The 13,809-nt window shown below is 43.7% G+C and overlaps 1 long non-coding RNA gene across 2 annotated transcripts in view; it reads right to left on the reverse strand.

Moving 5' to 3' along the window:
• LOC143809144 (uncharacterized) overlaps positions 1–7,308 on the reverse strand; it is a 33,678-nt gene extending 26,370 nt beyond the window's left edge. The window contains exons 1-2 of one of the 2 annotated variants that reach the window (XR_013222098.1): positions 7,278–7,308; positions 5,413–5,660 (exon numbers count right to left, since the gene is read on the reverse strand). This is a non-coding gene — a long non-coding RNA (uncharacterized LOC143809144). Of the gene's footprint in view, positions 1–5,412; positions 5,736–7,277 lie in introns of those variants that run through there. The other variant, XR_013222097.1, reaches the window with a different exon arrangement.
• Between the last annotated feature and the right edge of the window lie 6,501 nt (positions 7,309–13,809).

The raw sequence follows: 13,809 nt of genomic DNA on the forward strand, positions 1-13,809 counted from the left end.
TGTCGCCACTCCTCGAATGCCCACTTCATAGCCAACAACTCCCGATTGCCGACATCATAATTACGCTCAGCAGGCGACAACTTTCTAGAAAAGAAAGCACACGGCTTCATCAAAGAGCCATCAGAACTTCTCTGAGACAAAACAGCCCCTGCCCCAATCTCAGAAGCATCAACCTCGACCTGAAAAGGGAGCAAAACATCTGGCTGACGCAACACAGGGGCTGAAGTAAAACGACGTTTAAGCTCCTAAAAAGCCTCAATGGCCGCAGGGGACCAGTTCACCACATCAGCGCCTTTCTTCGTCAAATCAGTTAAAGGCTTAACCACACTAGAAAAATTAGCGATGAAGCGACGGTAAAAATTAGCAAAGCCCAGGAACTTCTGAAGACTCTTCACAGATGTAGGTTGAGTCCAATCATAAATGGCCTGAACTTTAACAGGGTCCATCTCGATAGTAGAAGGGGAAAAAATAAAGCCCAAAAAGGAAACCTTCTGAACTCCAAAGAGGCATTTAGACCCCTTCACAAACAGCGCATTAGCACGAAGGACCTGGAACACCATCCTGACCTGCCTTACATGAGACTCCCAATCATCCGAAAAGACCAAAATATCATCCAAATATACAATCATGAACCTATCCAGATACTTCCGGAAGATGTCATGCATAAAGGACTGAAACACAGATGGGGCATTAGAAAGCCCGAATGGCATCACCAGGTACTCAAAATGGCCCTCGGGCGTATTAAATGCTGTTTTCCATTTATCGCCCTGTTTAATACGCACAACATTATACGCCCCTCGAAGGTCAATCTTGGGAAACCAACTATCCCCCTTAATCCGAGCAAACAAATCAGACAACAGAGGCAAAGGGTACTGAAATTTGACCGTGATTTTATTAAGAAGGCGGTAATCTATACAGGGTCTCAGAGAGCCATCCTTCTTGGCCACAAAAAAGAACCCTGCTCCCAACGGTGACGAAGACGGGCGAATATGTCCTTTCTCCAAGGACTCCTTTACATAACTCCCCATAGCGGCATGTTCTGGCACAGATAAATTAAACAGTCGGCCCTTAGGGAACTTTCTACCAGGAATCAAATTAATAGCGCAATCACAGTCCCTATGAGGAGGTAGGGCACTGGACTTGGGCTCATCAAATACCTCCTGGTAATCCGACAAAAACTCAGGAATTTCAGAAGGAGTGGAAGAAGAAATTGAAATCAAAGGAACATCAGTATGTATCCCTTGACAACCCCAACTAGACACAGACATTGATTTCCAATCCAGTACTGGATTATGAACCTGTAACCATGGCAAACCCAACACGACAACATCATGCAAATTATGCAACACCAAAAAGCGAATATTTTCCTGATGTGCGGGAGCCATGCACATGGTCAGCTGAGTCCAGTACTGAGGTTTATTCTTGGCCAATGGCGTAGCATCAATCCCCCTTAAGGGAATAGGAATCTGCAAAGGCTCCAAGAAAAAACCACAGCGCCTGGCAAACTCCAAGTCCATCAAATTCAGAGCAGCGCCCAAATCCACAAATGCCATAACAGAGTAGGACGACAATGAGCAAATCAGAGTAACAGATAAGAGAAATTTAGGCTGCACAGTACTAATGGTGACAGACCTAGCGAACCTCTTAGTGCGCTTAGGACAATCAGAGATAGCATGAGAAGAGTCACCACAGTAAAACCACAGCCCATTCTGACGTCTGTGTTCTTGCCGTTCAGCTCTGGTCAAAGTCCTATCACATTGCATAGGCTCAGGCCTTTGCTCAGAGGACACCGCCAAATGGTGCACAACTTTGCGCTCACGCAAACGCCGATCAATCTGAATGGCCAAAGACATTGATTCATTCAGACCAGCAGGCGTGGGGAACCCCACCATAACATCTTTAAGGGCTTCAGAAAGACCCTTTCTGAAAATTGCTGCCAGGGCACACTCATTCCATTGTGTTAGCACAGACCACTTTCTAAACTTCTGGCAATATACTTCTGCTTCATCCTGACCCTGACATAGAGTCAGCAAGATCTTTTCTGCCTGATCCACAGAATTAGGTTCGTCATAAAGCAATCCAAGCGCTAGAAAAAATGCATCTACATTAAGCAATGCAGGATTTCCTGGCTCAAGGGAGAATGCCCAGTCTTGCGGGTCACCACGCAACAAAGAAATAACAATCTTTACTTGCTGAGTAGGGTCACCAGAAGAGCGGGGTTTCAGAGCAAGAAACAGTCTGCAATTATTTTTGAAATTCAAAAATTTAGATCTATCCCCAGAAAACAAATCAGGAATTGGAATTCTAGGCTCTAACATCGGATTCTGAACTACATAATCTTGAATACTTTGTACCCTAACAGCGAGTTGATCCACACAAGAGGACAAACCCTGAATATCCATATCCACACCTGAGTCCTGAACCACCCAGAGGTTAAGGGGAAAAGAAAGACAAAACAAGCAGCAAAGAAAAAAAAATTGACTCAGAACTTCTCTTTTCCCTCTTTTGAGATGCATTAACACTTTGTTGGCCAGCTGTACTGTTATGGACCTGGTGGTTAGGAGCACCCGAAATGGCCTGATGGTTAAAATGGAAAAACCTGGGACAAGCTCTGAGGAAGTGGTAACTCTACTGACCGCAATCCCTAATCCTATCACACACACTAGAAATAGCCGTGGAGCGTACCTAACTCTCCCTAGACGCCTCTTCACAGCCTAAGAGCTAACTACCCCTATAGATAGAAATAGCAGCCTACCTTGCCTCAGAGAAATTCCCCAAAGTAAAGGTAGCCCCCCACAAATATTGACTGTGAGTTAAGAGGAAGTAACAAACACAGGAATGAAACAGATTTTAGCAAAGGAGGCCGAATCTTCTCTAGACAGACAGAGGATAGGAAAGGGAACTATGCGGTCAGTATTAAAAACTACAAAAACCACGCAGAATGTGCAAAAAGACCTCCACACCGACTCACGGTGTGGAGGTGCAGCTCTGCACCCCCAGAGCTTCCAGCTAGCAAGGAAATATCATAATAGCAAGCTGGACTAGAAACATAGCATGTACTGAGAAATATATTCAAAAACCAATGAACAGCAAATGGACTAGCGAGGACTTAGCTTCTGCTGGAGTAGACAGGTCATCTGAGAAATCCAAGAGAGATCTGAACCAGTACTGAGACATTGACAACTGGCATGAACTAACGACCTGGGCAGAGTTAAATAGGGAATAAGTACAAAGAAAGAAAAAAAGCCAGCTCACCGATATATGCAAGAAGCACGGAACTTCGTCCTGACTCGACGTGATGCAAATCCAAGTAAAAGAGAAAAATGTTCCAGCTTCTTTGATAAAATGTAAAACTTTAATCCATCATATAAAATAGTAGAGGACACACTCCTGGGACAATGCCATATCACAAGTGAAGAAAGCTACGCGTTTCGACCATACGGTCTTTGTCACAGCTCATCTGCTCAGCAGTCCATCCTGTATAAGAAGGACTGACCTACCAATGGAAAGGTAAAGCAAAAAAAAAAGGAGCTCACCTGACCAACAGTACTTTGAATCACAAACACATATAGATCATTGCCAGATATTCTAAAAAATATAAACAATATATATACACATATACAATGGTAAGATACAATAAATCCCATATATACAAAAAAAAAAAAAAAGACAGAAAAAACACAAAAAAGGGGCTTTTATATTGATAACCTATCCGAAGGACAATATCTTTAAACTCTTGGTTCCCAATGCAAAAACCATACCAGGTCGCCCCACCTACTCTGAGCATAGTTGGAAACATTAGAAAATATATGCAATATATAAATACATGAATCTATGCCTGCACTGCAATTTACCATCTCTAATAGTGAAACATAAGTTCACTTTTTTTATTTAAACCATGCGGAAATCTAGTACCCAAATTAAACATCCAAAAGGCTTCCCGTGTGAGTAAAGACCTATGCATGTCTCCTCCCCGTGGAGGTTTTTTTATTTTTTCAATGCCCGTTACTCTTAAGGAATCAGTACTGCGTGAATGCATTTCAATGAAATGTCTCGCTGCTGAGGAAACGATACGATTGCTGCTAGTTGTACAAATGTTCAGAGATGCGTTTTTTTAGTTTTCTGATTGTGCAACCAATGTATGATTTATCACAGGAAATACAATCTATTTTGTATACTACAAATCGTGTGTTACAATTAATAAAAGTTTTAATTTTATATTTATTTTCCATACCCCTAGTACCAAACAATTTTGTAACTATTAAATGCTTACAGGTAGTACAATTAGTGATATTGCATTTATAGCAACCCGTACAACTAAGCCAGGTGCTATTAGGTTGTTTGGACATAAAGCAATTAGGGGATAATATGTTACCTAGCGTAGGTGCCCTTCTTGCTACAACGTTGCAACCATTATTTAACAATCCAGCAAGAGTGGGATCTTCAAAAAGAATTGGAATAGCCCGATTAATAATTGTTTTGATCTCATTAAATTGCGGGCTAAATTGTAGACAGACATATGGCTTAGTTGCCACATTTTTATGGATGTCATTTTTGTTTTTATTTTTCTTATGGCTAGATTCCACATCTAAAAGATCTGACTGATTCTTCTGTTTGGCAACATTTAATGCTCTATTGAGCATCCAGTTAGGGTACCCCCGCTTTCTAAATTTATTCCCTGCTTGAAATAAATCATTATTAAAATTACTATTGTTGTTGCAATTCCGCTTCAATCTGGTAAATTCCCCCACGGGGATGGCTTTGATTGTATGCCTAGGATGGCTGCTTTTCGCATGGAGCACCGTATTCCCTGCCATTGGCTTTGTAAACGTACGTGTAGATACCAACTCATCAGGAATCCCTGTCAATTCCAAATCAAGAAATGAAATTTTGGAAACTGCATGCACAAACGTAAATTTTATGTTGAAATCGTTATTATTAATGTAATCCACAAATTTTTGTATGGCAGATACATCGCCATAGGGAAGCCAGCAGCAGAAATAAACGAGGGCAGCTGAGAAAGCCAACCTCAAAGATCAGCAGTTCCACTTAAAGCCACCAGAGGGTGTCCAAGGACAGAACTCACCAAAGTACCATTCACGACCACAGGAGGGAGCCCGACAATGGAATTCACAACACTTTCCCCCATCTCACGCGACCCTCCCAAAGAACCTATCCATTACAGTAAACGGCTGCCCACTCTCCCCAGTCCCACAAGCTCGCTGTCTTGGGGTAATCCTTTACACTGATCTCTCCTTCAAACCACATATTCAAGCCCATTTACATAACTGCACAATCTATTCATCATCTACAGTATATTAAGAGAGAGAATTCTTTGTGCTGTTTTATTCTTCTCTACCAAGTCTTTTGGTAGTAGGTCAAGTCTAGACTCTTACATGTATTTTCACGTACCTTCTGTTATCAGCAGTATCTTTACCTTGAATTTAAAGGATTGGTAGTTCTGGTTAGTCAGATTTGGCACTGGGAACTTCATAAAGTTGCTGCTGGTGACCATCTTTGCTTCTTCTTTTTAGTACACTGTTGTTCTTTCTACTTTGTGCTGCTCTCTTGGTCTTTGGGTTTCTGGGTCTCTAGGTCCATATCCTGTTGGCAGCAGATTAATGACTGTATTGTCCAACCGTTCAACAGTGAATATATGGCTATTCAGGAACAAAGATAACACAGCTTACAACTGATATTTCTTATAACTTAGGAAGAATCTTAGCATCGTGTCTGTCAGCTTGCAAAGTGAAAACAAAAGAATGTGCTTCAGCTACACGCACACTGAGTGAGCAGGACCTTCCTGTTTTTTTTAACAGTGAATAATTGGCAATATAGCATTGTTGCTGGAGACAGAAACTCATGCACTATTAAACAGTAGTAAATAGTAGTTGATGCAATATATACAGTAATTAGCATTCTTTCAACACTATGTCATTCTGGTTTTGGGGGGTAAAACTCTTGCTCTTCTGAACTTCTTGGTCTCTGTTTCTACTTCAGTAACTCAATGTGCTCCTTCCTTAAAGGGAACCTGTCATCCCCAAAATTGAAGATGAGCTAAGCCCACCGGCATCAGGGGCTTATCTACAGCATTCTGTAATGCTGTAGATAAGCCCACGATGTATCCTGAAAGATGAGAAAAAGAGGTTAGATTATACTCACCCAGGGGCGGTCCCTCTGCGGTCCGGTCCGATGAGCGTCGCGGTCCGGTCCGGGGCCTCCCATCTTCTTACAATGACATTCTCTTCTTGTATTCACGCTGTGGCTCCGGTGCACAGGCACCGGGAAAGGTCAGAGAGGCCCAGCGCCTGCGCACTGCAGTGCTTTGCTCTGCCCTCAACAGGGCAGACAAAGTACGCCTGGGTGGAGCCACAGCGTGAATACAAGAAGAGAATGTCATCCTATGAAGATGAGAGGCCCAGGACTGGACCGCGACGCCCATCAGATTGGACTGCCCCCCCAAGGTGAGTATAATCTAACCTCTTTTTCTCATCTTTCAGGATACATCGGGGGCTTATCTACAGCATTACAGAATGCTGTAGATAAGCCCCCGATGCCGGTGGGCTTAGCTCATCTTCGATTTTGGGGGTGACAGGTTCCCTTTAATGCAGGAATGCTTCCAGGAGCTCTCAACTGAGCAGATTAAGCCCTGCACTGCTAAAAGAAACCTGCACCATTTAATATAAAGGTAAAGTGCTTCTAATCAGTACAGGAGTAAGAGAAATCAGACGCTGTGGTCTTCTGGCTCCTCTCTGTTGCGGTAAACCCGTGACTCATTGCCTGTGTGTGAGTACATCGGACTGCACTTAGATATGTAATCAAACTCACAGAAAGATCATGGGTCCCATAAAATAAAGAGTGAAATCCAAGTGATTTAATATATCTACCCATGAAGTAACCGGACAATCAGTGTATACTCCCAATACCCATAAGAAACAGTTCCATACACAAAAAGTAGATAAAAAAGATATAAATTTTATTCCTACAAAATTTTATCACAATTAAAAACACAATCATAGAATAAACAACATACCCTAGTAAGAGACAAGTGGGTCCCAGGCATGAAGATTAATAACCATCACCATGGTACTAATACAAAACACTGTAAACCTTACTGACATCAAATGTAAATGCTGTTCACATGACATCAATGTTCACCTTAATAATGGATGTCCTTCTCATAATGTGTTCCCCTTAGGCTGTCACAGTGACCAATGCCCCCACAAAGGAAAAAGAGAAGGGGGAATTACAGTGCATTTAGTAGCCTAATAGCTTACCCATGATGAGCGTAACAGAATGCAAAGGAACCAGGTCCACCCCCTGACTTGCATTTCACGTAGGCTTTATCAAGAGGGAATGTAGTGCAGTCTGATGCTTCACACCCACTCATAGCCTTGTATGGATGCTTGTGAGCCAAGTCTCGCAGCAACTCGCAGCATACTGTGATTGATTTCTCATGCCGAATTAGCATGAGATAATAATTGCAGATCTGCTCTGCCCCATAGTATAAAAATTAGATAACATTCAGCCTTGTTATATGACAGTGTGAGCGAGTCCTCAATGCAACCTCAGGCACACTAAAATCTCTTCCTCCTGTAGCAGATTGGCCAGATAAAGACCATTCCTGCTGCCTCTTTACTCCAAAAGGGTTTGGTGACAGTGAGAACAAAAACTACCCAGTCCACTTCTAGCTAAAGATGAGAACAACTAGGGGGCCAATTTACACAGACCAACTAGCGCCACAATATGACCACCGATCAGTAATCCTTTACAGGAAGACTAAAGTAAACGATGCATAATGTAATAGATCACATCACATCTCCTGACAATTTAGGTAACTATGCTAAATAAGGCAATACCGCAAAATAAATGAAAATACACTTATAAAATTAATATTTTATTTCAAATTTTTCATGAAAATCATTTTTGAACTGAAATGAGCTCACTAGCACTCACTAAAATTGATTGTTTTTCACTGTGAGGCTCCTATTTGTAAATTTACGCATGTGAGCAGTATCTGGAAGCATCCAACAGTAGTCTGCCATCATTGTAATGCTCCATTTTCCCTAGTATCTTCTTTCCATTTCTTTAATTTCCTGGTGGAATCGTTCACCTTGCTCATCACTCACAGCTTTCAAATTGTCAGGAAAGTAGTCAAGGTGGGAATGAAGGAAATGCACTTTTTAACTAATCAGGCAACCTAAAGCTTGAAATGCTTTCAGCATTTGTTCGATGATCTTTTTGAAATCAGGATCTTTTTTATAGCCTAAAAATTTCTTTATGACTTCTTTAAATGCAATCCACCCTTCTTTTTGAGAATTCATCATAATATTAACTAACTATCAGCTATAAGCCTTTTAATGTCTGATCTGAAGAACACACCTTCCTTCAATTTTGCCTCCGAGAGGCTTGGAAACTTGGTGACCAAGTATTTGAAGCATTCCACATCTCTTGGAAGTAGTTTTACGAATTGCTTCATCAAGCCCAATTTTATGTGGAGAGGTGGTAGAAGAACTTAATAGAGAAGTACCAAAGTTTCTTGGAGGACATTTTTTTCACTTACTGTGAACACCCTCGGCTGCCTACTCTCCTTGGTCAAGTGATTTTGTTGGCCTCGATTGTCCCACAGACACAGAAAACAAGGGTATTTGGTATACCCAGCTTGTTGTTGCCCGAGCAGCATGCACAAGACCTTCAAATCCCCTCACACTTGCCAACCGTGGTCTTCATATTTAAGTTTACGAAGAACCAATTCCAAGTTATCGTAGGTTTGGTTCAAGTATACGGAATGACCTACAGGTATGGAAGCATAAAAATCGCCGTTGTGGAGTAAAATTGCTTTGAGACTTTTTTATGAAGAATCTATAAAAAGATGCCATTGTGCTGAATCATATTGGATTTTGAATTGACCCATCAAACCATCGACATCGATGCAATTAACCAACTTGTCTTCCTGGGCAAAGTAAGGAACAAACTCATGATGTCTGAACCATGAAAAAACACTCCTGATAGCATTTAATTCCTGCTTTTGAGCCTTGATCCGAGGAACCCAGTGGCATTTTTGGGAAGATTCAAGTCTCTTACTAAATCCTTCATCTCCTCCTGGGAAAAAACTGTTGGTCTTGTATCATCTTTAAAGTCAGAACTTGATTGGTCAACTGGTTCAGGTATGATCCCACCTTCATCGGAGCTAGGTATCTCTTCCAAGGTAGCAGGGGAGTTGGGTACTGGTATATCTGTTATGATCCTGGTGGTTAGAACACATGAACTGACCTGATAAGTAAACTCAAAAATAAGGACAAGCTCTGGGAATGTGGGAACTTTACTGACCGCAATCCTGATCCTATCACCACACACTATAGGCAGCCGTGGAGCGTTCCTAACTCGGCCTAGAGGCCTCGTTCAAAGCGTGAGAAACTAGCTACCACTAGAGAGAAACAAAGCCTCACTTGCCTCAGAGAAATTTTCCCCAAAGTGTAGGCAGCCCCCGACAAATAATAACGGTGAGTTAAGGGGAAAACACAAACATAGAAATGAAAATAGGTTTTAGCAAATGAGGCCCGCTAATAACTAAATAGTCAGAAGATAGCAAGGAATCTGTGCGGTCAGTATAAAATACTACAAAAGTTATCCACGCAGAGAATACAAAAAGACCCCCACACCGACTCACGATGTGAGGGGCGCAACTCCGCACCCCAGAGCTTCCAGCTAGCAATCAAATAGCATATAAGCAAGCTGGACTGAACTCATAACATACTGAGAAACATTTTCAAATAGCAATGAACAAAAATGGACTAGCATGAACTTAGCTTCTCCACGAGGAGACAGGTCACAAGGGAAGTCTCAGAGAGATCTGAACCAGTACTGAATACAACGACAGCAGGCAACAAGTAAAGGTCCAGATGGAGTTAAATAGGCAGCTGTTATGACCCCAGTGGACAGGGTCTCAGAGGAACGTGTAAGTCTGCGAGATACAAAAATCCAGCTCATAGGGCTGTGGTAACTGACTGTTATGACCCCAGTGGACAGGGTCTCAGAGGAACGTGTAAGTCTGCGAGATACAAAAATCCAGCTCATAGGGCTGTGGTAACTGGGTTGACCAAATAGCTACTCCTAACGCCAACACTAGAAGTAGCCGGGGATCATGCCTACGGTGATCGCTAGATGACTCGCGCCAGCCGGAGAATCTAACTACCCCTAGGAGAAGAAAACAAAGACCTCTCTTGCCTCCAGAGAAAGGGACCCCAAAGCAAGATACAAGCCCCCCACAAATAATAACGGTGAGGTAAGAGGAAATGACAAACACAGAAATGAACCAGGTTCAGCAAAGAGAGGCCAGCTTACTAATAGCAGAATATAGCAAGATAACTTATCTGGTCAACAAAAACCCTATAAAAATCCACGCTGGAGATTCAAGAACCCCCGAACCGTCTAACGGTCCGGGGGGAGAACACCAGCCCCCTAGAGCTTCCAGCAAAGGTCAGGATACAGATTGGAACAAGCTGGACAAAAATACCAAACAAAACAAAAGCAAAAAGCAAGGAAGCAGACTTAGCTTGAAATACAGGAACCAGGATCATAGGACAAGAGCACAACAGATTAGCTCTGATTTCAATGATGCCAGGCATTGAACTGAAGGTCCAGGGAGCTTATATAGCAACGCCCCTGAACTAACGGCCCAGGTGAGGATATAGGAAAAGACAGAAGCTCCAGAGTCAAATCACTAATGACCACTAGAGGGAGCAAAAAGCAAAATCACAACAGTACCCCCCCCTTAGTGAGGGGTCACCGAACCCTCACCACGACCACCAGGGCGATCAGGACGAGCGGCGTGAAAGGCACGAACTAAATCGGCTGCATGAACATCAGAGGCGACCACCCAGGAATTATCTTCCTGACCATAGCCCTTCCACTTGACCAGGCACTGAAGCCTCCGCCTGGAGAGACGAGAATCCAAGATCTTCTCCACCACGTACTCCAACTCGCCCTCAACCAACACCGGAGCAGGAGGCTCAGCAGAAGGAACCACAGGCACAACGTACCGCCGCAACAAGGACCTATGAAACACGTTGTGGATAGCAAACGACACAGGAAGATCCAGGCGAAAGGATTCAGGATTAAGGATTTCCAATATCTTGTAAGGACCAATAAAACGAGGTTTAAATTTGGGAGAGGAAACCTTCATAGGAACAAAGCGGGAAGAAAGCCACACCAAATCCCCAACACGTAGTCGGGGACCCACACCGCGGCGGCGGTTGGCAAAGCGCTGAGCCCTCTCCTGTGACAACTTCAAGTTGTCCACCACAAGATTCCAGATCCGCTGCAACCTATCCACCACAGAATCCACCCCAGGGCAGTCAGAAGGTTCCACATGACCCGAAGAAAAACGAGGGTGGAAACCAGAGTTGCAGAAAAACGGCGAAACCAAGGTGGCGGAACTAGCCCGATTATTAAGGGCAAACTCAGCCAACGGCAAGAAGGTCACCCAATTGTCCTGATCAGCAGAGACAAAACACCTCAAATAAGCCTCCAAAGTCTGATTAGTTCGCTCCGTCTGTCCATCAGTCTGAGGATGGAAAGCAGACGAAAACGACAAGTCAATGCCCATCCTACTACAAAAGGATCGCCAGAATCTGGAAACGAACTGGGATCCTCTGTCTGACACAATATTCTCAGGGATGCCGTGCAAACGAACCACGTTCTGGAAAAACACAGGAACCAGATCGGAAGAGGAAGGCAGCTTAGGCAAAGGAACCAAATGGACCATCTTGGAGAAGCGATCACATATCACCCAGATAACAGACATGCCTTGAGACACCGGAAGATCAGAAATGAAATCCATGGAGATATGTGTCCAAGGTCTCTTAGGGACAGGCAAGGGCAAGAGCAACCCGCTGGCACGAGAACAGCAAGGCTTAGCTCGAGCACAAGTCCCACAGGACTGTACAAATGACCGCACATCCCTAGACAAGGAAGGCCACCAAAAGGATCTGGCCACCAGATCTCTGGTGCCAAAAATTCCTGGGTGACCTGCCAACACCGAGGAATGAACCTCGGAAATGACTCTGCTGGTCCACTTATCAGGCACAAACAGTCTGTCAGGTGGACAAGAATCAGGCCTATCAGCCTGAAATCTCTGCAACACACGTCGCAGATCTGGAGAAATAGCTGACAAGATAATACCATCCTTAAGAATACCAACAGGTTCAGCGACTCCAGGAGCATCAGGCACAAAGCTCCTGGAAAGAGCATCGGCCTTCACATTTTTTGAACCTGGTAAATACGAGACAACAAAGTCAAAACGGGAGAAAAACAATGACCAGCGGGCCTGTCTAGGATTCAGGCGTTTAGCAGACTCGAGATACATCAGATTTTTGTGATCAGTCAAGACCACCACACGATGCTTAGCACCCTCGAGCCAATGACGCCACTCCTCAAATGCCCATTTCATGGCCAACAACTCCCGATTGCCCACATCATAATTTCGCTCCGCAGGCGAAAACTTCCTAGAGAAAAAGGCGCAAGGTCTCATAACAGAGCAACCAGGGCCTCTCTGCGACAAAACGGCCCCTGCTCCAATCTCTGAAGCATCCACCTCAACCTGAAAGGGAAGCGAGACATCAGGCTGGCACAAAACAGGCGCCGAAGTAAACCGACGTTTCAACTCCTGGAAAGCCTCCACGGCAGCAGGAGCCCAATTAACCACATCGGAGCCCTTCTTGGTCATATCCGTCAAAGGTTTCACAATGCTAGAAAAGTTAGCGATAAAACGACGGTAGAAGTTAGCGAAACCCAAGAACTTCTGAAGACTCTTAACTGACGAGGGCTGAGTCCAATCAAGAATAGCTCGGACCTTGACTGGGTCCATCTCCACAGCAGAAGGGGAAAAAATGAACCCCAAAAAGGGAACCTTCTGTACACCAAAAAGACACTTTGAGCCCTTGACAAACAAAGAATTTTCACGCAAAATTTTAAAGACCATCCTGACCTGCTCCACATGCGAGTCCCAATTATCAGAAAAAAACAGAATATCATCCAGATAAACGATCAAAAATTTATCCAGATAGTTCCGGAAAATGTCATGCATAAAGGACTGAAAAACTGAAGGGGCATTAGAGAGCCCAAAAGGCATCACCAAGTACTCAAAATGACCTTCGGGCGTATTGAATGCGGTTTTCCATTCATCCCCTTGCTTAATGCGCACAAGGTTGTACGCACCACGAAGGTCTATCTTGGTAAACCACTTGGCACCTTTAATCCGGGCAAACAAGTCAGACAACAGCGGCAAAGGATACTGAAATTTGACAGTGATCTTATTTAAAAGCCGATAGTCAATACAAGGCCTCAAAGATCCGTCCTTTTTAGCCACAAAAAAGAATCCCGCACCAAGAGGGGAAGAAGACGGACGGATGTGTCCTTTCTCCAGAGACTCCTTGATATATGAACGCATAGCGGTATGTTCAGGTATCAATAGATTAAACAGTCTTCCCTTAGGAAATTTACTGCCTGGAATCAGATCTATTGCACAGTCACATTCCCTATGAGGAGGCAATGCACTGGACCTGGACTCGCTAAAGACATCCTGATAATCAGACAAATACTCCGGAACTTCCGAAGGCGTAGAAGAAGCAATAGACACAGGCAGGGAATCCTCATGAATACCACGACAGCCCCAACTAGACACTGACATAGCCTTCCAGTCAAGGACTGGATTATGGGTCTGTAACCATGGCAGCCCCAAAACAACCAAATCATGCATTTTATGTAGAACGAGAAAACGTATCACCTCGCGGTGTTCAGGAGTCATGC

The sequence above is a fragment of the Ranitomeya variabilis genome, chromosome 2 (genome assembly GCF_051348905.1).
Source record: "Ranitomeya variabilis isolate aRanVar5 chromosome 2, aRanVar5.hap1, whole genome shotgun sequence".
NCBI lineage: Eukaryota > Metazoa > Chordata > Amphibia > Anura > Dendrobatidae > Ranitomeya > Ranitomeya variabilis.